General features: G+C 41.1%; 1 pseudogene; it reads right to left on the reverse strand.

Annotated features, from left to right (window-relative positions):
• Positions 1–1830: 1830 nt before the first annotated feature.
• LOC131536097 (zinc finger protein 184-like) lies at positions 1831–17921 on the reverse strand (annotated as a pseudogene).
• Between the last annotated feature and the right edge of the window lie 4286 nt (positions 17922–22207).

The raw sequence follows: 22207 nt of genomic DNA on the forward strand, positions 1-22207 counted from the left end.
ATTTAATTTGCTTGTTTTATTTATTGTTGTCTTTATTTAATGTAATTGATCATAGAGTAGATCTTTTCCAGATACTTTTTATAGAAAATTAATGTTCGACTCAGAATATGGCTTAACTGTTTTTAGTATTTGTAATTATTTTGTGATGCTATGTGATTTTTACAAGATTTTAACTGTTGACTGAATTGTTTTATTTTTTACCAGTAAAAGCCTTGAAATGTATTTCTGCCAATTTGAATAAATATTTATTTGTAACATCTTTGACTTGGTTTTTATTCATTTCTAAACGTATTAAGATAGTGCTCATGATAACGCATTTAAATCAACAGTTTACAGCTTACTGTTAAAATTGTTCTTTACAGCATTTTTATTGTTAAACTATTGCAACATCATCTTGATTTTGGAGTATTTATCGGATTTTATTGGAAACTTTTGTTGCCAGGTAAATACCGAACTTTAGTGAGGTTAAAAATATTGCTGTAAAGTTTAATTCAGTCTAACTGTAAAATACTAGTGCTGGGCATAGATTAATCTAGATTAATCTCATCCAAAATAAAAGTTTTTGTGTACATAATATATGTGTGTGTATTGTGTATATTTATTATGTATATATGAATACACACCCATGTATGTATATATTTAAGAAAAATGTGTTATGTTTATATATTAAATATATTTATATATCATATAAAATTATATTAATATAAATATATACATGTAAATACATCTAAATATTTTCAAAATATATACTGTATGTGTGTGTCTTTATATACACATAATAAATATTCACAGTACACACAGATATATTATATAAACGAAAACTTTTATTTTGGATGAGATTAATCTAGATTAATTATGCCCAGCACTAAAAAAAATACTACAAATTACTGTATTTCACATACAGCAATTAACTGTAAATTGCTTCGCAGTATTATACTGTAATCCATTTTGAAAATTTTACTGAATTTTTGTCCGGATGTATGAGGGAGTCCTAGGGCAGATGGGCCTCGATGGAGATGAAGGAACGCAGAACCGAAGCGGAGTCAGCGGGCTGATAGGCCGAGGTGTAGACATGGGCCTGGAGGGCAGAAGTGCAGCCAGGGACTCAGCGCAATACCGAGCTGGTGGAGTGGAAGCCTGAGGTGAGGCTGATGAAAGGCACGGAGCAAGCTGTGGAGGCAGAGCCGAGGAGCTGGACGACACCAGTGGGGCAGATGAATCCAGGGGACTGCCTAAAACCAGCGGAGGAGATGGGACCAGGAAATCTGACAGGGACATCGGAGGAGGAAGATCTCCATATGGAACTGGAGCTTCTAACAATCCGGACGGGACCGGAGAAGAAGAGAAAGGTTTGAGGGTGGGTACTTGGGTGGGAACTGGATTCGCGGCTTTGGCGGTACTATCCGGCTCTGGTTCTTGGACGAGTCCTGGTAGTGTCTCGGGCTCGCTGACTATGAGGGAGAGGCCACCCAAATACCCCAACAACCTTCGGCTTTCTGGTCTGAGGAGGAGACGCAATGCTGGCGAGTCCATTCTTTCTGTTTGTATTTATGCAGTCAGTGATTCTGTCACGGGTTGTCAAAGAATGAGGACAGCAAATGAAGATTCATACTTGCAAATAAACTTTACTGAGAATACTGAAATTGGTACAACACATAACATAAGATAATCACCGGCAATGGAGAGACCCGAATAAAGAGAATACATACACACATGGTAAATGAGGGAACTAAACAGTAACAGCTGGACAAGGATTAACTAATCAGAAACCATGGTAAGTAATGAGAGCTCATAGCAGACATGACAGGAACTCAACTAAACTGAACATAATTTTAACAGTGTATGTTCTTTTGTAATTTAGCCCCAGGGCTCATTTAATACTGGGTTCAGGTTATCATTCCAATTTACAAGAGAAGCAAATAATGAACAGTTATAAAGCTACATGACAATATATTTTGCATTTATGTTTTCTAAATATATCGTAAGTGGAAGAACTATTTAGTTTAAAAAACAACAATGAAGAACAAATTAAAAACAATTATCGATCTCTCTTAAAAGCGTTACAGCCTCTTCTTCAGCTTCCTGAACAAGCATGGTTTGTAAAAAGCTTCTGCTTTCCTTCATGAAAGCATAAGTATGCCTTTCCTTCATAAAGGCAAACAACAAAAACGTTGTTTGCCTTCATAAGCAGACAACAAGTGACAATTATTAAAATAGGACATAAGGAAATTTAACATAATATGAAACTCATAAGAAACACAATGATATCATTTATATCATGAAGCAAAATTGTATACAAGAATAAAACGTTTTGACATTGTTCTTTGGGGAGGAACTCCATCTTTGAGTTGACCTGAATCTCGCAGTTGAATCTGCTGGTTTTGAAGATGAAGATGAAGATGAACTTTATTCACTCTGAAAACTTTAGATAATGTTTCTTTGTCATGTCACTTGTTATGACTGGTTAGATCAGATTTATCCAGATGATATTGTATTGATTGATGCATTATTGTGTTGCATTTAATGAGGACGTGGCATCAGACCTGAAAGAGCTGGATCTGAAGATGATCTACTTACTATGATTGTTTTTCTGTAGCTCAAATAGTAGAGCATGGCGCTAGCAACGCCAAGATCATGGGTTCGATTCCCAGGGAAAGCAAGAGCTGATAAAAAAAAAAATGTAAAAACTGTAACTTGAATGCAATGTAAGTCGCTTTGGATAAAAGCGTCTGCTAAATGCATAAATGTAAATGTAAATGTAAATGTTTTTTGTATGACTGTGTAGAGCAGATGAATTATTGAAACGCTTCCCACATGCAGTGCAGTGATACGGTTTCTCTCCAGTGTGAATCCTCTCGTGTGTTTTCAGATTTGATGACTGATTGAATCTCTTGTCACAGTGTGAACACTTATAAGGTTTCTCCAGTGTGGATCCTCACATGTATTTTCAGGTCTGCTGACTGAATGAATCTCTTGTCACAGTGTGAACACTTATAAGGTTTCTCCAGTGTGGTTCCTCTCGTGTGACTTCAGATGTCCTGAATCACTGAATCTCTTGTCACAGTGTGAACACTTATAAGGTTTCTCTCCAGTGTGGTTCCTCTCGTGTGACTTCAGATGTTCTGAATCTCTGAATCTCTCGTCACAGTGTGAACACTTGTACGGTTTCTCTCCAGTGTGAATCCTCTCATGTGACTTCAGACGTACTGACACACTGAATCTCTTGTCACAGTGTGAACACTTGTAAGGTTTTTCTCCAGTGTGAATCCACTGGTGCAGTTTTAAACCATTTTTTTGTAGTAAAAGTCTTGTCACACTCAAAGCACATGTACTCTCTCACACCAGTATGTATTCTCTGATGTACTTTTAAATTTTGTAGTAATGAAAATCTCTTTCCACACAAATGACATGAATGTGGCTTCTCCTTTGTATGAACTCTCAGGTGTGTCCTCAAGGCTGAAGACCACAAAAATGTTTTCCCGCATTGATCACATGTGTACAGATTCTCTCTAGTGTGGATGTTAACGTGATCCTTAAGGTTTGATGATTGTGAGAAACTCTTCCCGCACTGATCACAAGTGAACGGTTTCTCTCCAGTATGAACTTTCATATGCTCTGTAAGATTTTCTTTTAGTCTGAAACTCTTCCCACACTGATCACAGGTGTACGGTTTCTCTCCAGTGTGGATCCTCTCATGTTTTTTTAGGTGTTCTGATCGATTGAATGTCTTGTCACAGTGTGAACACATATAAGGTGTTTCTCCAGTGTGAATCTTCTCATGCCGTTTGAAATTGCTTGCTGAGGTAAAAGTCTTCTCACACTCAAAGCACATGTACTCTCTCACACCAGTATGTGTTTTCTGATGTTCTTTCAGATTTTGTTGACATGAAAAACTCTTTCCACACAAATGACATGAATGTGGCTTCTCCTTTGTATGAACTCTCAAGTGTTTCTTCAGGTTCGAAGCCCTCAAAAATGTTTTGCCGCATTGATCACATGAGTACAGTTTCTCTCTAGTGTGGATGTTCATGTGTCTCTTAAGTTTTGATGATTGTGAGAAACTCTTCCCGCACTGATCACAAGTGAACGGTTTCTCTCCAGAATGAAATCTTATGTGAACATCAAAACCACATTTGTTTGTCAAACTCTTTCCACACTGAGTGCAGGTAAAAGTTTTCTTGGCTCTTCTTTTCTTTAAATCTTTCTGTTTGGTTTGTTTTTCTTCAGCTTTAGCATGATTTTTCTCCTGAACTTCACTCAATTCTTCATTCTCCTCGTTTTCTTCAATCAACTCTGAAATAAAAGTACAAACAGATCATTTCCAGAAATTCATTAAAATAACTAAAAAAAAGAGAACTGTGCAAGGACACAAAAATGAACCTTGATATAACAGCAGAAAGTAGGTGATTGCTATATAAAAAGGTTGATAATTCTGATGTATTTTTATAAATTATATGTTACTGAAACGTCCCATGAATGAGGTACATTGATCTTCAAATGATTATTTTAAAACATTATAGGCACAAATCTTATGTCTCTATATTAACTATTAAATATGCTTTATAACCACCAGTGATGTATCCAAATAAATCACTGTTGTTATATTTTCCTTGATTTTCATATCCATGTATTCAGTTATGATTTATTCATTTTGTGCTTCTTATATTAATCCTCATGATATACTTGCATTCAAGTATTTACTCATTAAAGTACCCCTATTATGGATTTTTGAAAATGACCTTTTGTGTAACACAGCTCTAAGTGAATGAAAACATCCTGCAAAGTTTTAAATCCGAAAGTGCACCGTTTATAAAGTTATTGTCTTTTAAAAGAAAGTCAACTCTGAATCATTGAAACAAGTCGTTTTTAAAACTAATCCCAAGCCATCAGTTGACATCAACATGAACCATTAGCATATTGCCCACCCACTTATCTGAGATGTTGTTGCCGTGTTGCTATGGGTTGCGTCTTGCTTAGTTTGAATGTGACATGAATATATACACATATATACATATATATTAGGGATGGGACACGATTTTCGAATATTCGATTAGTCGATTTATTCATAGAATATCGAATAGGTTGTGCTATTATATTTGTCTAAAAAAATCCCCATGTTTTCGGTGCTGATGCGGTGGTGACGCGTAAGCAGAGGGTAAGCGTTGCCAATAACGCACCTAAAAGCTGTCAAAGACAACAGAAGAACACACTCTCTCACGTGAACGCTGTAGACTTGCAACCAAGAACGATGTCAAATAAGAGTTCTGTGTGGACCACAGATATCCCTGACTGGGTTAGAGGTGTGCTGAATCCGTACTGGGAAAGACACGGAAAATGAAGAACGTGTTCTATGGAGCCACTAAAGGGACATATGGTTAGCCACATGCTAGCGATAGCCTTATATTACGGTTCATGCAGTTTCACTTACCAGCAACAGAGTAGGATGATGGCGAATGATTTACAGATCCTGAGCACCACTGACAAACATCTAATCTTGTAAAATGTGTGGTAAGTACTGCCGCTCCATAGTATAAACATGTGATCGCGAATCTCCAAAGTGAAAGTAAAACGGTCGCGCGCATGCACATTCAAAAGCGTTTTCAATGCCCCTCATATTAATAACGGTTCACTGATGCCCGAAGTTAACAGTATAATTACCCAATGATATAATTGCGAGAGAAAGTATTGGAATATATTTTGAGCAGTTTAATACCTTATGAGCAGTTGATTTACGCTAATGGATGGACTGCTATGTTAATAAGTGCCGTCATTCTGTTATGTTTATTATATTAATATGTTTCAGCATGTTACAATCATTATATGGCTTGAGTTAAGATAGCCCATCTTTAAGTAAATTAAACAGGTTGTTATCATACAGATTAAAAGCGTGAATGGTTTATGGGTGTGTAACACTAGCCTAATAACATGACGTGCGTGCATACAGGAAAGGGGTGCTATTTTCGAATAAGCGAATAATTCCCAGCGATTTTCAAATATTACTTTTGCTTGAAATGCCCATCCCTAATATATATATATATATATATATATATATATATATATATATATATATACACACACACACACAAACTGTTCAAACATCAATTCAGCATAACAAAATGTATCTTTATAAGTCAAATGGAAGAGAAGTATATATTATGTCAATCGAATATGAATAACATTGGTATTAACCATAACAATGAACATAAATGGATAATATTTAAGTATCTAAGTATATGAGTAACATATGACTATTTTATGGTTTTATTACAGTTATATTAATGTCCTAAGAGATAACTCAATGAATATACTGTATGAATGAATATGAAAAATGAGAAAACAACTACATCTGAATCCAGATACACCAATATCTGACATGGGGGGTCTCTCAATCAGCTCCCTAGTTCAGTAGTCAGGGCACTGATCAGGAAGTCAGCCATTTTAAGGGCTGTCTCAATTGCAAAATCCTTCCAGTGCACTGGAACGTTTGCTCCCTAAAACAATATCACAATGCACAATACAATTTACTCTAGTTTACTACAGTATTTACTAGTTTATAAACTTACTATTGTCAGTACTACAGTATGCTGTAGTATAAGTTAAAGTGTAGTAAATACTATAATATACAGTTTAAATTAATTTAGTAATTTATAGTATTTTTTCATGTGGGTGGGTACTGCTGCTTGTTATTGCTACTCCCTCTACCCACATGGCTTTACTTAAGGAAACCTAAACCACGCTAGCACCCCTAGCGGTAAGGAAGAAAACTGCCCACAAAATTCTTGTTAACAGGCTCATGTCTGTAACACCTCAAATCTGGCTCGTGAGACCCACTTTCCAGCAGAGTTTAGCTACAACTTGATCAAACTTACCCAACTGTGATTTTCTAATGATCCTGAAGACATTGATTAGCATGCTTGGGTTTGTTTGATTAGGGTTAGAACTAAACTCTGCAGGAATGTGAATCTCGTGAGCCAGATTTGAGGACCCCTGGCCTATATGAAACAACAGGTTCTGGAAAGGTCACTTTTGGTTTGAGCTATTCCAGTTCAATTGAGTGGCTAAAGAATGGCCAATCAATGTTAGGATTCTCCTAGTTGCATTACAGGGCTGCCTACACCAAACCTGCATGTGCCCAAAGGTACAAAAGTTGCTCTGGGCCCGAACGGGCTGGCCCACACTGAGCCATCATTGGATTAATGTGGGCCGTCCCATAGTGTGGGCTGCTCACAGAGAGCTTGCGGTGAGCCCAAATCTGTGGGCCTCGCCTGGGCGAGCCCACACTGGGCCTGTTTAGGTTTGGTGTGGGCTGGCCCTAGTTCAGTGTGCCCGCAAAAAGCCAGCATGGGCCCCGCAGAGGCATGTTTGCAGGGTAGTTCTTTGAAATCGGCTTGGTGTGTCCCGGCCTTAAAGCATGCCCGTGTGACGCAGCTGACACAGAATAGCATACGCTGTGTTGTAAACCCAGAAGCGAAAACCAGGAGACTCTTGGGTATCTTCAGCAGAGTTCTTTAATGAGAACGCGCTGCGTGGTGCTGCAGTCATCAAAAGCCTAACTAAGCCAGTGTTACATTGTAGTTTACATACATTTAGGGGGCAGTACTTAGAAATGGAGTCAAAGCACCTGGGTGACGACCTTAAACCAAGCATGCAAATTAAGTATTCAGGTATAGCAACCTGCCCCATTTAACCACTCCTAATCCAATCAACATAACTACCCAAAGTCTGGGGCAGGGGTACCAAGAGCCATTACAAACAAAAGGTGAGAGTCTCCGCCATCTGGCTCATTTGACTTACAATAAGAGAACAGGAACCTCTTTGTTTAACAGAATCGTCCATCTGATGTCATCATCTTTACTTATAAATGCTAAATACAATGTATTTCACTTTAGTTTTTCAGGTGATTGTATGTAAGGACATAAAATCAGAATATCTTAAACAGATTCTTAAATTTGTAATCCCACAGCTGCTTGTGTCCAGTGGATATTCTCCAAAATGACACTAGGGTGACACGGAGGAGACAAATTGTTCAATAAAGTTGTTCTTTTGCGCAAAAAAAGGATTCTTATAGCTTTGTAAAATTACGGTTGAACCTCTGATGTCACATGGATTATTTTACCGATCTCCTTGCTATGTTTCTGGGCCCGGTTGCATGAAAGCCCTTAAGCTAAGAAATCCCTTAGTTATAAGGGAACCCTTAGTGAAACTTGGGTTGCAAGAGAAATCCTAAGGGTCAACTTAAGGAACCTTAAGGCTGTCATTAAGTATTTCCCTTAATTATCTAAGTGTTCCTTAAGCAATGCTACAAAGTCCTAAGTAACTATTTCATCTTGATAAATTTAAGGGACCAAAACAACTCCCTTAAGTCAACTCGGTATCTGCAGAATTTTTAAGCTCAAATGTAAGACTTAAGACCTGCAGAAATAAAATATCATATCAGCCTAGTACAGCACTGACTATTGTAACATATTAAACTGTAAAATAAGTGTAAAAAGCATGTGTAGCAGGTTTATTTGTATACTTATGAATTCCACCAAACAAAATATTTCTTTTTGTATTACTGGGAGTTTCGTTTTGGGTTCATTCTGCCTGCGCGTCGGGTTAGTGCAGTGCGTGCGTGTGACGTCATCAGACCGGGACTTACGTCGCGCAAGGTTAACCTCAGTCAGAGCAATGCTGGATTTGACTGAGATGCTAACCTGATGTCACGCAGCACTCATTGCCTTATTGTTTATGACCGCAGATAATAAACTGCATTGCCTCTGTGTCTACTTGAGAGCAACCCAGAACACAACGCAGAAAGACAAGACGGGTTACATTGGTGCCGTGACCTTTTGGATTCTTTGAGTATCGACGCCACTTCGATCGCCGTGGGCACTGCATTGTTTCACAATGGACTCAGTAAATACACCAGTGGGTACGGGGGTTTTTGATCGAGATGTGTATGATACTGTGGGGTTTGGGAGGGGGAGGTTATTCAAGGACGAGGTTCAGTCGCCTGATGTGGGAGGGTTGAGAACGCCCAGGCGTGTTCCAGTCATGTCCAGTTTCCCGCAGTCTTTCTCCAAGTGAGCAGCGTACCACATCAGCCTCTAGTGATGATGTAAGAGCCCTTATTACAGAGTTAGCCAGCCAAATTGGCCAGTCTATTGCAGACCAGCTGCAACGTAATAGCGATGTAACAGCACACGACACATCTGTAAAAAGGGGTTCACAGCCTGAACAGCAACCGACGGAGTTTAATTTGTCCGGTGTGAAGCTAGTAATGCAATCTGATGCTAAGGAGCTGCCTATTTATAGGGGTGATAGCAGTGATAAGTGTTCTGTCCGGGAGTGGGTGGAAATGGTAGGGACATATTTTCGTAAGAATAATGTTCCAGTACACCAGCAGCTACAGGAGATATTAGCTAAGCTAAGGGAAAGGCTAGAGATGTAGTGCGGTTACTCTACGACATAACTCTACTGACGCCGACTCCCGACTTTGTCTATGACATACTGAAACAACACTTTAGTGAGTTGACCTACTCATCCATGCCAATGGCTGACTTTACAACACCAGGCCACTGCGAGGCGAAGGGGTGATGGACTACTGGATCAGGTTGAATAACGCCATTGATATCGCTGACGAGTGCCTAAAGAGACAGAAACGAAGTGTTGAAGATCCGGGACGGGAGGTATGCATGATGTTCATCAAGTTTTGCCCAGACCCCATACTCTCTAACAGACTTAGCTTCAAGGCGGCTGAGGAGTGGACCACGAGCGAGGTCCAGGAACGCATTGACGCCTACCAGAGGGAACTCAGGATGCGCACGCTGACCAGTTCTCATGCTCCACAGAGACACATAGTCACTCACACCCAGTCAGCCATGTCACGAGAGCCAGAGCTGTCTCAACCAGAGCCCCAGTTTCAGCTGCCTTTTTCCCAGGGCTTCGTTCTGCCTCAAGCCACTATGTTTGCTAACGCATCAGTCCAGACGCCAACATCACAGCTTTCACCTTTAGCAGAACAGTTTGTGCCCAATTCCCCAGCTGTTCATTTGTCTCAACCATCCCATGCACAGTCTGTTCCACAACATGAACAGTCACCAGCATGCTTTCAGGCTCTCCAGTCCAGTCACGCCACTCCAGCCACTGCCGCAGCTGTTGGTGTGAATAGCATGAATGCACTGATCAGTCTTCTAGATCACTTGGTGGTGCGTCAGAACGTCCAAGCCCCTGCACAAGAACCATCATATGCTCCGATGCCCTTTCAGAGGAGGAGTTGTAGAGTCTGTGACGATGTCAGACATTCCATGCTCGCACATTGCAGGAGAGAAAACCTGTGTCTCGCATGTTTTGCTCCTGGTCACTGGAAGAAGGACTGTGACAAGTATGGACGGAAGCGGGTGGGCCAGGCCGATGCCAGACGAGGGCCGCCGGCGGGAAACTAGAGAGCCCACACTTGGAGAGGGGCAGTGTGGGGGATCAACACGAAACCCTCATTGGAGACGAGGACTTGGAGCTACTTTACGTTAATGCCTGTTCGGCCGTACCAGAAGGTCTTCAGGTCGTGGTACAAGGGTCTGGAGAGGTTCCAGCTTTCAGTGAATTATTCTACGTCCAGGTTGTGGTTAATGACAAGGTGGAGCTGAAGGGTATGATTGATTCAGGATCCATGGCTTGTACGATGAGTGAGGGGGCTGAAGCATTACTCAAAGTGGCGGGAGTCCTTATTAAAGAGCCTGAATCAGCCGAAAGAATTGTGCTTGTGGGTTGTGGGGGAAAGCAGACACGTCCCAGAGGGGTTTATGACTTGATGCTGTCTGTGTATGGAGTGAAGTGCACTGTTCCTGTTTTGCTTGTGCCGGGCCAGCGTGATGAGCTTATCATCGGTTCAAACGTCCTCAAGCACCTCGCACGTACCATGAAGAGCGATGAAAACTACTGGAGACTCATATCAGCTGGAGGCAAGAAAGTACCGTCAGACTGTGACCAGTTCCTTGATATGCTGTCCTGCACCACAAGATGGAAGAGCAAGGATGTCCCAGACAAGATCGGCCCTTTGAAGCTGCCTCATGCTGTCACACTGGAACCGCAGCACGAACACCTAGTGTGGGGTAGGCTGTCCAGCAAGGTGCCGATGTCTCCAGGCAGCACAGTCATCGTGGAGCCATGTGGTTCCAGGTCAGGTCCTCGGGATGTCCTTGTGGGTCGTGTCATCACTGCGATGTGGGCTGACAGGTGGGTGCCCTTGAAGATGATGAATCTTTCGCCGAATCCAATCACATTGAGACGTAATGCCATCATCGCTGATGTGTTCCCGTGTCTTGCTGTGGAGGACTTCAACGTTCAGCAAGGTCTGTGTGAGATGGAGGGCTTGAAGCCAGAGAGTGATATAGTTTCAGCTGTCACAGATGCTGACCTCAAAGAACGACTGTCCAACCTGGGGTTGAGCGATTTGGACATTGACTCATGCCAAGCCAGCTTTTGGGCGAAGAAACGTCTTGTCGAACTGGTTCAAGAGTATGAAGACATCTTCTCCAGACACTCACTTGATTGTGGCGAGGTGAGAGAGTTTGTGCACAGCATTCGCCTGACAGACGACCGCCCATTTCGCATGCCATATAGGAGAGTCCCTCCTGCACATTACCAACAGCTACGACGCGTGCTTTCAGACATGGAGGAGAGGGGGATCATCCGCAAGTCCATCAGTGAGTATGCATCCCCTCTCGTCATGGTGTGGAAGAAAGATGGTGGGCTCAGAATCTGCACAGACTTCAGGTGGCTGAATGCACGGACTTTAAAAGATGCTCACCCACTGCCTCATCAGGCCGACTGTCTAGCAGCACTGGGAGGTAATGCTGTTTTCAGTACAATGGATCTGACCTCGGGCTTCTATAATGTTCCGATGTGTGAAGACCACAAGAAGTATACAGCCTTCACGACACCTGTTGGTTTGTATGAGTACAACAGGATGCCGCAAGGGCTTTGTAACAGCCCTGCATCATTCATGCGTATGATGCTGAGCATCTTCGGCAGCCTTAACTTCACCAGCCTGCTCTGCTACTTAGACGACCTACTTGTCTTTGCGCCCACTGAAGAGGAAGCGCTAAACAGGCTCCAAGTGGTCTTCGGTAAGCTCCGAGACAACAACCTCAAGCTGAGCCCCAAGAAATGCCACCTTCTGATGAGGTCAATGAGGTTCCTTGGTCACGTCATTGACCAAAGTGGCGTTGCGGTGGATCCCAACAAAGTTGATGTCATCTGCAGGATGCCAAAGGAGGCTCTGATGGAGGAGGATGGTTGTACCCCGTCTGTAAAGAGGCTGAAGTCATTTCTGGGCATGGTGTTCTTCTACCAGTCTTTCATTCCTGGCTGCTCAGCCATTGCCAAGCCCCTGTTTGCTTTGACGGCAGGCCAGAAGAGGAGAGGCCAGACTGGAGGAGTGGTGGAGGTGCGGGTATGTACAGGAAACTGACTGCAGCGGATTGGACTCCTGAATGCGAGAGGGCTTTCCGGAAGCTCAAGACAGATCTGCTCAACTGTGCTGTATTGGCCCATCCTGATTTCTCAAGACCATTCATCCTGTCCGTTGATGCATCCCTGGACGGGCTTGGGGCTGTGTTGTCACAATTGCCAGTAGGGGAGGACAAGGCTCGCCCCATTGCTTTTGCCAGTAAGACCCTCAGCAAGTCACAGCAAAGATATCCTGCTCATCGTCTTGAGTTTATGGCACTGAAGTGGAGCGTCTCTGAGAAGTTCAGTCATTGGCTGAAAGGGCATGACTTTACTGTGTGGACGGACAACAACCCGCTGACCCACATCATGACCAAGCCCAAACTCGATGCATACGAACAGAGGTGGGTAGCCAAACTGTCTTCATACAACTTCGACCTGAAATACATCCCAGGCCCAAAAAATGTTGTAGCGGACGCACTCAGTCGAGATCCCTTTACCACTTCAGTTAGCAGGCGTCTGATCCAAGAGCCATATGGTAGCCTAGTGCAGGAGGCTGAGGGTGCGGAGGCTGAGGAGGTGCAACAGACATTCAGACTGGGCGTCCAACACCTTCAAGCGGTTCAACAGCACGAGCCACCACATTACACTGCAGGCTCCTACAGTGCAGCTGAAGTCAAAGCTGCTCTAGCCTCTCACAGCTCCTGGAGGAGTGGTGTGGAGAACAGGGCTCTTTGTCTTAGCCAACATGTACAACAGCTGCAACCTGCAGGCCAGTGTACCCTGCCCTCACTCACTCTGCGCGAATTGGAAGATAAGCAGCTTCAGGATCCCACGATATCTTCGGTACTCCCGTTTGTGGTCCGCATGAGCGTCGCCCATCCAGACAAGAAAGGCACAATATGGGCCCCAGTTCGTTGGCATTACTGAAACACTGGGAGAGGCTAGTCATTCGGAATGGTGTCTTGTACCGAGAAACGAAGGACCCTGTGAGTAGGATGAGAAGATTCCAGTTGCTACTGCCAGCCAGTTTGAAGGGTGAGGCCTTGAAGGGAGTTCATGACTTGGCAGGACATCAAGGACAGGCGAGGACGCTCCATCTGGCGAGACAGCGCTTCTTCTGGCCCAGTATGGAGAGAGACACGAGAGAGCATGTGCGATGCTGTGAGAGGTGTGTACTTGCAAAATCTCCAGAGCCTTCAGCACGAGCCCCCTTGAAAAGTATTAAAACTTCCGCTGCCATGGAATTGGTCTGCATTGATTTTTGGTCAGCAGAGGATAAGAACAAGAACTCTGTTGATGTGCTGGTGGCGACTGACCACTTTACGAAAATGGCTTTTGCCTTTCCTTGCAGGAACCAGACTGCCAAGCAAGTGGCCAGAAAGTTATGGGATTGTGTCTTTTGTGTCTACGGGTTCCTGAGCGCATCCACTCTGACCAGGGCGCTAATTTTGAGAGTGAGCTGGTGTCTGAGTTGCTGCAGCTGTCGGGGGTGGCAAAGTCTCATACAACGGCTTATCACCCAATGGGCAACGGGGGCACAGAGCGCTTTAACCGCACACTGGGCAACATGATACGGAGTCTTCCTCTGAGAGCCAAGCGAGAATGGCCACAGCAGATCCAGACGCTGACATTTGCATACAAAGCGACTGCTCACGAAACAACCGGCTATGCGCCCTTCCACTTGATGTTTGGCCGCGTTCCAAGGCTCCCAGTTGATGTTGTCTTTCAGTCTGTTCTGCACGACCTCACTGTGACAGACTTCAGCAGCTACTCAAGGACCCTGCTATCTTACCTGTCTGAGGCAGCCAACATCGCCCAGCAGCATGCCACTAAAGAGCAGGAACAGCAGGCTCATCAGTACAATAAAAAGGTCAGAGGGGTTTCCTTACATGTTGGAGCCCGAGTGCTACTCGCGAACAAGGGAGAGAAAGGTAAAAAGAAGTTAGCCGACAAGTGGGAACCTGCAGTGTATACGGTAGTGGAGCGGAACCCCAAGACTCACATCTACAAGATCAGCGATGCCTCTGGCCAGAGCAAGGTAGTGCACAGGAACCTTTTGCTTGACGTGAGCTTCCTTCCTATCCAAGACACCCTGGAGAATTGGTCTCTGGTCAGCTCGTTGGAAGTTGAAGGCTCAAGTGTCTGTGGAGATGCGGATAACCTGAGCAATCTGGAACAAGAGTCTTCCTTGGCACGGACGTCCACATGGGTTCTGTCAGACCCAGATCGAGCTGCTGAGGCTTCAGCAGCCGAAGAAGCTTCTATTACAGAACTTGAGCATGAGTCTCACGAAGACATGGCCAGTCCACCTGGAGTGACTCTGTCTGACCCAGACCCTGTTCAGTCAAATTAACCTACTGACGTTGATACGAGTCCGACTGACTCTACCCCCACTCAAGCCTGCTCACCTGCTGACTCTACTGTGACTCAGACTGCTGTAGTTAATAACAGAGTTCAAGGCAGGGTTGTAACTAGAGCTGGGAGGGTGGTTAGGTCTGTCAATAGGCTTATTGAGAGTATGGTTCAGAGACCTGTTATATGGGGCCTCTCTTTGCCTCAGAAAGTTTGATTTAGAGTGCACATCGTTAAGTTTTTCTCTTTTCAACTGGTTTCTTTTCCATCCTTGAATGTGAAACCATACTGTGGGGTTTTCCAAGCCAGGGGACCAGATGTTTAGGGGTGTAGGCTGCACCTTTATGTTCCTGAGAGGATGAGGGCCTGATCAACCTTCTTTTTTCTCTTGATCTGTTTTACGGATAGTTTTTACTGAACTTTGGGATTAGATCTCATTGTTATTTGGTCCGGGTACGAGTGTGTTTACATTAATGCATCTTTGGTGCTATTATAGAATTCAGGGGTGTTGTTATTTTGGTGGAATTCAGGGGGGGTGAATGTAGCAGGTTTATTTGTATACTTATGAATTCCACCAAACAAAATATTTCTTTTTGTATTACTGGGAGTTTCGTTTTGGGTTCATTCTGCCTGCGCGTCGGGTTAGTGCAGTGCGTGCGTGTGACGTCATCAGACCGGGACTTACGTCGCGCAAGGTTAACCTCAGTCAGAGCAATGCTGGATTTGACTGAGATGCTAACCTGATGTCACGCAGCACTCATTGCCTTATTGTTTATGACCGCAGATAATAAACTGCATTGTGACAGCCCGTGCCTCTGTGTCTACTTGAGAGCAACCCAGAACACAACGCAGAAAGACAAGACGGGTTACACATGACTTAAAAGTTTTCACAAAACAAAAAGTTTTATATAATTTAGGAAAATGGATGATTTGTATCAATTATTAATTTAAACAATTATTATTAATCAATTATTACATTAACTGCAGATACAAGGCGGTTTCCTTGGTAACGACTGTACACAAAGCAAACGTGCAGCGCTCGTTTATTTAATGTTTGTTCGTGTTTTAATTTACATTATTAATATTTTGTGATAACTATTAATATGTTCCTAACAGGGTGGATTACTTCCACAGCCAGTACAATCTACCCATAATTATTATTTTTCCCTGAGCTTGACCAATATGTATTCCTAATAGTTAAACATGTCACTATTTTGGTAGAATGATTAAAAACATAAAAGACATGTACTTTCTTTTTTCAAAAATTATAAAGCCAAAATGCTGCTAGATACCAGAAATGACTCATACCTACCTGTCAATGTATGTATTTGCATACCTCTGTGCACCCTGTTTACGCAGACGTGATACGTCTTCAGCATGTTCATTATGCTACTGCAGACCGAGTTACAATGGAAGGCGTTATTATGATAATTGTATGCGCTTTGTACTGTAACATTTTCTTGCGAGTGAATTATACTTGAGGTAATCTGACAGCATTGCATTCAACCCTCCATCAACAGCGTCTCTCATCGCTTCATTAGTTAGGCTCTTTCACTAGTAAACACCAACCTGTTTGTTGTTCAGTATCTTCAGTGTGTTTGATTCTGCAGGGTTCTGGATCTCTCATCTTCTCTCTGTCCTCTTTAATAAACTCAGTCTCTGCAGATTTCAGCTCTTCCTGATGCTCTGATGCTCGTCTGCACTTGTGAACTGATGGGAACACCCCAGCATTTATTGCTGAATTGCTGAATGTGTGATTGTTGTGGGAGGAGCTTCACTGAACATGAATGTCTGTTTGGAGAAGCAGATTTGACAATAAATCAAAGGCATTAATTGTGGTCTCGTTGTGAATCATTATACTACGATATTATGTTACTATATTGGTCTAAAAACCACTGCCTTACATCACGAATTAAGAAAATAACGACAACATCATGCTTAGGTGACCGTCTGACTGTTGCACCAATTGGGATAAAAGGTCGGGGGGGTGGGGGGCAATCGCTGGGGCCCCACAAACCTCTGGGCCCTATATGCACTCTGTCACCCTTTTCCCCCCCACTAGCGACGCCCCTGCTTATGCGGAATGGCTTGATCTTCAGAGTTAAACATTCAACAATATTTTAAATATTATGTACTTGCAATGTGATTCATGCACAATCGACCATGCTCCTTATATTTGCAGTAATCTAGTATTGCTTTTTTACAAACTATCTACAGTGTGCAGCCTAACGCAGGCGGTGACTTGAAATAAAGTGAACTCTTTTTTTCACATTTAGTCTAGAAACACAGTAAGTCTGAGGATCTGCGGGCTTTCTGAAGTGTACAGAGATTGATCCAAACATAATTACAAACCATACAACAAAAAATCATACAAACTAACAAATCAATACCAACAACACGGATATGAGAAACACTTATTTAATACCTTAAACAGATCCTTGGCCAAAATAAATGATGAGAGCTGAAGGTTTTTCTGCAGCATTTTGAATCAGAGGAACAATTAACTTACAGAGAAGATTTATAATAGTGCCTACTGGTATGTGATGGATTCTATTGGTGGGATGTTAAATCCTATTGGAAAAATGCCCAAAACACACTACAAAAAGGAATTTTGTAATGGTTTTACTGGAAAAAGCTAATGGTTCATAATGGTATTTTAATGGAAAGCATTGTAATTTCTGTATTTTTTTTTTTTTATTTTAGCAGGGATATCATATTCAAACCACAGGATATTCATGTTAAAAAAAAAAAAAAAACGATATCTAAAATATTCATTCAAAAAGAGAACACACTACTTTCAAGAGATTTCTAAACTACACTCAGCAAAATACTTAAGAAAGTTTGAGTAACATGCACAACTTCACAAAGCTCTGGTTTTATATGGGGTCACAATCTGACAGACTGAACGTGACAATATTAAGTAATATTATTTTAGTTCATAATTTTTTTTTTTTTTACATCATCTGTATCTGAATATTAGCACGTGCACTCACGTTACTGTGTCTAAACTCCTCACGTCGCGCGAGGCAATCACAAACGGTCCAGCTCTGTGAACTAGAAGCCCACGAGGCTATAAATACAAATATTCAGAAACTCAGTTTCTGTTGATTTGAATTGTGTTCCGTTCCTCCGGAAGCGGAAGTCTCTTCTTCTCTTGGCTAATGGCGGATTGCAAACAACTTTTAGGTGCATACCGCCACCTACTGTACAAGAGTGTGTAACATCATGTAATTTAACTGTGCTCATATTCTTCTCATTAACCCGGTGTCATTAAAGAAATTGAAATAATGGTGATCCTTATCCCCTCTCCCTCTCCTTCTGACCCTAATATCCCCATCGGGTTCCACTCCCGCCCTGCCTCCTGAACCCTATTTTGCAACACCCATCTTTCCACCTCGTATACACTCAAATATAACATGCTCAACATTTTCTTTAACCCCACGGTTATCACAATTCTCATTATTAATTTTCCCCATTAAAAACAAGGTGCTATTCAGTCCTGTGTGACCCACTCTCAAGCTTGTCATTAAAATGTATTCTCACCTGTTCCTTTCTCTATAATTTATAATCGGGGTTTAAACTGGGCTAAGCCCCGGCACATAGACTCCAGGGCTTGACATTAACGCTTCATTAATGCCAGACAAGTAACATGATTAAAACATCAATAACCAAAAATAACTAGGTACACACCAAAACGCAAGTATTATTCTGATTTTATTACATTTAGAGTAAGTGGCGAATAGTGGATATAGTGTATAATGCATCTATTAACAGTAGAAGGTTGCGCTGCTGAGGCGAGGTTCATGCAGCTCTCGAGGAGAAATCAAAACACAACACTAAGAAACTCAGCATACTGAGGTAACAATTCTACATTTATATTTAAAATACAGTTAGTTAGGCAACATCACTCACCTTTACGACTGTTTAATAGTTCTATAAACTGTTCAATGAGCAAATACAATAATATTAGGTCACTAACATTTTTGGCGGAACCACAGCGCATCTCAAAGCAACCATCCGATTCATTGCTGAATGATTCCGTGTTTTGAACGAATCGGTTGAGTCAAAGTTTCATTAGCTCATGCATAAACATCTGATGAATCTGCCGTTTGAACGAATCGTTTGAATGAACGACTCACTCATTAAACGCTCACTACTGGCACCTACTGGCGTTTTAATTTAGTTTAAAAGTATAATTTCCACCATTTCTTGTTTGTATATTCAAAAAAAATTTTTTTTTTAAGAATCTCATAATTTACTTGTATTTTTCAGTGTAAATGATTTAATTTGATAACGTATAGATAATAACAATCACATTATTATAATTGAATTTATAGATCAAATGTAAGAATTTGAAATGAAAGTTACTGAGATTAGTGGGAAAATGCCCTCTATAAAGGTAAAGAAAAAAAATACCTTGGATAAAATGTAAAAAAACATGCAGATTTTTAGCCTATGTCACAGCTGATAGAAAACCGATGACAATATTGCATTAGAATAAATCATCTTTGCAAAAAAACAAAACACAAACACACATAATACATGTATATTTCCATTGTCCTCATTTGTAAGTCGCTTTGGATAAAAGTGTCTGCTAAATTACTAAATGTATATATATATATATATATATATATATATGCTCGATACCATAGAGCCCCCACACATAAAAATCCCAATTTAACCCGTTTATAATATAATTTAATGCTAACAGACTTTTGTATTTAATAATATCCCATTCTTGTCTTCCTCCCACCATTTCTGCTATATTTTAATATCTTTCTTCTTAACTACAGCTTTTCCCTCACCTTTTCCAAGTGGAATGGGAACTGATATTTCTTTTAGCAATGCCTCTTTTGCTAATGTGTCTGCATTTTCATTCCCTTTTACACCCTCATGTGCTGATACCCCACAGAACCGAACATCTATTCCACCTCTATGAATCCTTAACAAACTGTGATAAAGTTCAATTAATAAGTCTTCTCTCACAGATGTCATTGATTGTATGCTTTTAATGACAGCTAAGGAGTCTGTGCATAGTATCACCCTGTCTGCTCTGACCTCTTCAACCCACTGTAGTGCAATGATGACTGACACAATTTCTGCCATATATATCGATAACTGATCTGAAATTCTTTTGAAAATATTAATCTTAAATTCTGGAATATGTATTCCAATTACCACACATCCCTGTTTGTTCTTGATAATTATAATAACTGTTTCTTAGATAAATGCTTGTTTTAACTCCCACTTCCTCCATTCTTTTTATCTTTTCCATAATACTAAAATCTGTCTTTGCCTCTGGATAAAACCATGGTGGAATGTTACTAACTGGGGTGAGCGCAGTGAAATCTAAGTCTTCCATTCCGTATTCCCTCGCTCTCTTTTCCCCGTTTCCTTCCAAACCCATTCCCCTGAAACTCTGAATACTCCCAGCAATTCTTTATTGTCTCCTTTGTAGTGTTTTCTTTTCCACTTCCCTTCAGTCTTATCCAATATGCTAGTGCAAGCTTTTCTCTTCTTAACCTCAGGGGTAATTCACCTGTTTCTACAAGTATTAAATTAATGGGGGTTGACTTAATAGCTCCAATGCATACGCGTAGTGCTCTATATTGTAATCTATTATTTTTTTTCAAGTGATGTTTTTGCTGCTGCACCATAAACTATTCAACCATAATCTATTGCTGATCTCATGCAGACTCTATATATGTCAATTAGTGAATATTTATCTGCCCCCCAATCACATCCAGCATATAGCTCTTATTAAATGAATAACTTTTTACATTTATGTTGTTGTGCTTCTATACAGGTTAGAAGATCCAAAAATTCATAATTCACATCTTCATCATCCATAAGTACTTCATAAATAGCGAATGCATATTTACCTCTTATCTGGATGGATGCTGTTAATGATTCCGGATGCTTCCCCGCTGGTGACCGTCCTGGCTCAGTCAAATTCGTACCTCTTGGAGCTCGTTTAGGTTGTATTCAAGTTCAGATAACAAGTTATTATTATTAATTAATCACTCAGAGACTTGTTTAAAAGGGTTAACGAATCACCAAAGCATTGGTTTCGTTTTATTAAAAAACAAATAACTCATAAGCAAATAATAACAAAATAACAGCGAGTAGTCTTCACCACGAAATGTCGGCCCTGACATATAGTCTAACAAGCATTTATATAGTTCTCTCCGTTACCGCTTGTAACTGCCTCCTCCATCTCAGGCAGGAAACATGACCTTTTAAGTCAGAGTCTGCACAAAGCAATGTCAAAAGTTCAAAAGGAACTATTACTATATCTTTTAGATAGCGCAGGTGTCTAGTTCTATTTTAACTATAGGAAAAATTGTGACACCTTTCTATAACATAAGCCATACATAAGCCCATATACCTAAACCGCAATATAACACCTCTAGCAGGTGTTATGAGCATTTTATGCCACGGTTAGCTAGAAATTCCATCTCGCATACCATTGCAAGATGCATCTTCTTGCTTTTAACAAAATTAAGTTACAAAATAAGCACAGCAACTATATAACCGTAAGACATACAGTTATCATCATCTATGGTTTCAACATAGGATATATTTATACACAGCTTTCAACACTCATATTTACATTTACATTTACATTTATGCATTTAGCAGACGCTTTTATCCAAAGCGACTTACAAGTATATTTAGGCTACACATTTTTTTAATCAGTATTTTAATCAGTATATTTATATAACAGAAGTTTAAAGTTTCACTGTCTCCAATTCATTTGTTAACTTTTGCAGTTCAGCTGAAAAATCACATAATTTAATCATCTCTCTTATCAGTTTTATTATTCTCTTATTCGTCGTTTCCTGTTTTCTCATCAGTCTCAATATTGCCTTCATTGTGAAGATGATCTTCTTGTCCTCTCGCTCTCTCTTGGGCTCGTCTGCGGCGTTCCTTCTTCTCCTGTTTCTTGACCTCCCTACTCCAGTCTCTTTGTATCCCTTGAACTAAAAAATCATCAAAATCAACTTCTATTTTATCCGACCTCTTCCTCACGTGTCTGCTAGAGGATTGATCAGGGAATCGCATATCAGATGAATTAGGAATTAACATTACAATGTTTAAGCAGAAGCCTCATCAATGAGAGTTTGAGCAGCTCTGCCGTTTCTCCGTCTCTCACTGTAACTTATCATTTACACTTTATTATTTCAACTACACTGTATTTACACCGAATACAGAAACTAGTGAAATACGGTAAAATAGTTTCACCAGAATAGTTTCACCCTGTATGAATAAATTATTTGCATAAACAGTGAAAGTATGACGAGATCATGAGACAGCGTTCTTCAAGTCATGCATTTAAATTGCATATCATTTCAAAGCAGCTTTGCAGTGATCAGTGGGTATCAATTCTCAGAAATGATGCTTTAATGACTTTAGCAAT

Source organism: Onychostoma macrolepis, chromosome 03 (assembly GCF_012432095.1).
Source record: "Onychostoma macrolepis isolate SWU-2019 chromosome 03, ASM1243209v1, whole genome shotgun sequence".
NCBI classification, from domain to species: Eukaryota; Metazoa; Chordata; class Actinopteri; order Cypriniformes; family Cyprinidae; genus Onychostoma; species Onychostoma macrolepis.